Below are 4,568 nucleotides of genomic sequence, written 5' to 3'. Positions count from 1 at the left end.
GGGGTTTGGGTTGCGCGGTTTCTGGAGTAGGAATTGACCGAAAGCATTACATTCTCAATGAAACTATGTCTTTGATATGCCTTTGAAAATTACCGTTTGAAGTTTTTACTCAAGAGTTTTAAGAAAATCGTTTCCGTTTCTCTTCCCCCAAAGAATACAGATTTCAGAATTCTGTAAAACTGTATTTATTTTTAACATGACCGCCGGTGCCTGCTCATGATCACTTTTCGCTACCATTTATTAGATTTAAAGAAACTCAAAAAAAGTGCTGAAGATTCTTTTAAATAATGCGATTCAAATAATCATAAAAAACCTTATTTACATCATCATTTATCCAAAACCACAAGTTATTGGCATTTTTGCTGTTTATTTCCACGCAACTTTTCTGATTCCAATCATATTTTCAACCGAGGACACATTAATAGATCGGAAAGTAAGTATTCCTGGCCTTTCCTTTCTCCAAAGAAAGTACATATTTTTGTTTAAAACTTCGTGTTTTAAAAAATGATCTATTTATATCTCTATTGTGTGTTACTATTAAATGGGAAAATAACTCAAGCCAGAGAGAATAAGAAAACCGGATTTCAATGTATATAAATAATTAGTGGAAATTCATAAACAATAAAATATATAAATAATTTATATGGTCGTATATAAATAAACAATGTATTTGCATCAATAAATTTATATAACTAACTATATAAATAACAAAAAATGGATTTCCATTTATATAAATATTTTCTGTTGCCATAACAATCTTTGAGCATAAGAATACACAGTCAAATCCAAACTAAATAGTGAAATACAATCCTGTACCAGAAATAAAATGGAAATCGATTTGCAAGAGCAAATGGATCCCCATAATTTTCTTTTGGTGAGTTTCGAATAAGAAAGCCTGGAGGACCTAAATTGGGACTTGAGGACCGAGAACTCAGGCAGAGGGGAGGGCTGAAGAGCTTGGCAGGTTGAAAACGAGGCGTACACAGCTTGAAGAACATAGAAAGCATTTCTCTGTAGCTAGGAAGAGTGTGGTGTTCGTTAGGAATGTTAATAACATATCTTATTTTGATTTCAAAGTTTTCCCTATCCACGAAACCAAATATTAATTAAGAAGCCAGACCTAAACTACAACAGCCTGTCTGAAACTGCCTTACAAAAAAGCGAATTTGTCTTTTTTTTTTTTAATTGTTTTATTGGGAGCTCTTACAGACGAGGATTTGGCTTAGCCTGGTAGAAGAGATAGTTGTCAAATCATTGCTTTTTATTTTAAATCTCAGGGAAAAAGCTAAAGGTTGCATTATATATGCAGGTAGGCCCTTACCAGAGTGGATACTGACTCAGAGGGAATCCTATAGAACAGAGGGGAATTGCCCCTGCGGGTTTCGGAGACTGTGAATCTTTATTTACAGGAGTAAAAAACAAACAAAACAGTCCTTGCAGGTCTGGTGGTTTTGAACTGGCAACCTTAAAGCTAAGAGCATGAGTGCTAATTAACTGTGCCACCAAGAAACACAACAGAGATGCTACATCTGAAGCAGCCAAGCCATAGATAGTCTGCTATCAGGTGATTTTTGGTAAAAGAAAGAAAGACACGGTCTAATCAAATTAGCCAATGGTTGGTCAAAATTACCCCCTCCTCTTGTCTTTATAAGCTTCCTTGTACCTAGCTTCCTCGAACCATTTGATTTCCCCCCTGGAATCAAAGTGGTTTCCTTATCTATGCTATACAACAATAGCTCAGAGTAAATCTTATGTTCGGATGTAGGCGAACAGTAAGTACTGAGGGACAATGAGGGACAATGATCGTCGAGTTGAGGGAAGATGAGCAGGTTAGACTCAAAGTGCAGGGCTCGCTGGAGGAAGATTGTCTAAGATGAGAATAGTTTTGAAGAGCCAAAATAGAAAAGAACAAAATAAGTCCACTGCCCTCGAGTGGACGTCGACCACATCGAATTCATGCATCACAGAGTAAAGCCGCACCTTAATCTTCTGGAAGTAAGTCACCAGGCTGAGTTTGTACCGCTAAGCTTTATGGCTAAGCAATCCTGTGTAACAGTTTGTCACCCGACACTACTTAGATTTTTATAATGTTCTTAAAAGTAAGCCTTTATGAGAAGGTTTCTTGTGGGACGAGGTGGCCGAGTGGTTAAGGCGATGGACTGCTAATCCATTGTGCTCTGCACGCGTGGGTTCGAATCCCATCCTCGTCGGTACTAGCACCTTTCCTCTAGAGTGTGGGGTCAGTTACTTTTTCTGTTCTCCCGTTCGTCTTGTAGTTTCTTCGTCCACCCCGGTGTCCCAGTGTTCTTGCATGTCCAACTACGTGGAATTGCTATCTATCATTCTACTCTTAGAGTGAAAAATTGCTACTTATTCGTATATCTTGTCACATCCAGCACAGGAATTATGTACGGGGTACCTCGTCCCAGAGATGTCCTTTGTCTCAGTCCCTGCCCAGTCATAGCGTGCGTAGAATTCCAAAGCTAAAAAGACTCAAAGGCTTTGGCCAGACCTAGGCTACCCCTCTCCTCCTCTGAACAATTGGCAAGAGTTTTCATATTTTCTTCGTAGCATTTCCTCAAGCTCAGAGCGCTCTTGTCTTCATCGTTAGGCATACATACTAAAATGTTTACTTATAAAACAATATATGCGTTTTAAAAAACACAATAGCATATCTTGGATTTGCTTAAATCCTAGCTGGTTAAAAAAAAAATCCTAGCTGGTTAACAGAAAGCAATAGAGGAAACAAGGTAAACAAAACATCGCTAATTATTTGAAGATGATTTATGGCAACGTGAGCGTTTATTTTCTTGCCTTTTTTGCTTTTTCAAACGTTCATGAAAAGGGTTTTCAACTTTTAATTTGGAAATCATTTTAAGCATGTAGAAACGTTGTGAGAATAATACAAAGATCACCCAGAAGTCTTTCACCAAAATTCACTCTGGTAAAACACATCCTGTTCCCTTGAATCTCCACCCCCTAAACTTTGAATCATTACCCTCTTGTCTTAGACATTTGAGTGTTTCAAAAACATAAGCATATTCTGTGATGTAATTTTGTTATAATGATCAAGTCAATATTTTTAACATTGGACACAACATGTGTATGTTTTCCTTTAAATCTCTCATCTCTGTTTCAATGTTCAATGTCATCATCTCAACATCTTTATCTATCTATTTATTTATTTATTTTCATCTCAACATTAAGGGAAAATATTTGGGAAAAGGCAAAACCCCCAAATACAGGAATGTATAAATAAAACATGACTTTTGGTGTAATGTAGCAAGTGTACAAATGTTTTTACTACTGAGAACACAGAACAACTATGAAGCTTATGGTTTATAAGTGCCCTGCATTCAAATAGAACATATGCAGCTTTCACATTATATTTCCTAAGAGGATTTATTGTGGTGGGACAATGTACACGATATAATATTAAATAATAATTAGTTCATTAAATATGTACTACGATTGTATGATATCCCCTTTGGAAGCTAAAATGAAATGTGTTTGGGCCGGGTCCAGACCAAGGCAGCCACTTCTACCAGAAGACAAATGACCTGGCTGAATTTCAAGGCACCTGATTGCCGAAGCACCTGCCTTCAGCATTTCACAGAGCTTAGGAGCTTACCGGCCCGGACAGAACACAGACCCCTTTCTCTAGCATTGTTTCCTAAGCACAACATGATATACTAACAGGACATCACCTTGCACGAAACTTGCAACACCTCCGTCCCCTTTCCAGCCCCTATGCATTTAAGCTCATACTTATATATATCCCGCCGCCCCACTACCAGGCACGACTTCCCTGACTTAACTCCTGGGGTCTCTGAACCCACCAGGAGTGGGGGTGGGGGTGGGGCTCAAGATGCTGCTTGCTGTCCTTCTCTGCTCTCCCTTCCCTCCTAGGAGTTCTTTCCCTGCCTCAATAAAATCTTTCTCAACTTCACATTCCTGGCTCCATTCATCTCTGTTCTGTGCCTCCGTCCCCATCCTTTCAAAATGATTAATTATTTCAATAAGTCTTTTCAAAGTGCCTCCAATTGAATGAACAATGTCCACCCACTTTCAGTTCAGCATACTTTTCCATTTTTGCTTATATTTGCACTATAGCACATGACACCCAAGTGTCATAAGTAGAGATGATCTGACTAGATAAATCAGTGTGGTAAACAGGTTCTTTCTGTGGGCCCATGATCCCTGCCTCCAAGTATGCCTGCTCGGCATGACCTCCTTTCCTACAGTGTGGGAAGAACCAGTGATTTGTTTTCTTTTTCTAAATAATTTTATTCAGGGCTCATACAACTCTTATCACAATCCATACATACATCAATTATGTAAAGCACATTTGTACAGTCACTGCCCTCATCATTCTCAAAACATTTGCTCTCCACTTAAGCCCCTGGCATCAGCTCATTTTTCCCTCCCTCCTCACTCCCCCATCCCTCATGAACCCTTGATAATTTATAAATTATTATGCCATATCTTACACTGTCCAACATCTCCCTTCACCCGCTTTTTTGTTGTCTGTCCCCCAGGGAGGAAATTATATGTAGATCCTTGTAATT

General features: G+C 38.6%; 1 non-coding gene across 1 annotated transcript; it reads left to right on the top strand.

Annotated features, from left to right (window-relative positions):
* Nucleotides 1-2,128: 2,128 nt before the first annotated feature.
* Nucleotides 2,129-2,210, top strand: TRNAS-GCU (transfer RNA serine (anticodon GCU)). The gene has a single exon. It is a non-coding gene; the product is annotated as a tRNA-Ser (tRNA).
* Nucleotides 2,211-4,568: the final 2,358 nt, after the last annotated feature.

The sequence above is a fragment of the Tenrec ecaudatus genome, chromosome 1 (assembly GCF_050624435.1).
Source record: "Tenrec ecaudatus isolate mTenEca1 chromosome 1, mTenEca1.hap1, whole genome shotgun sequence".
Classification (NCBI taxonomy): domain Eukaryota; kingdom Metazoa; phylum Chordata; class Mammalia; order Afrosoricida; family Tenrecidae; genus Tenrec; species Tenrec ecaudatus.
Note: the sequence above shows the minus strand (reverse complement) of the source record. Positions and strands in the feature narration are given on the sequence as shown.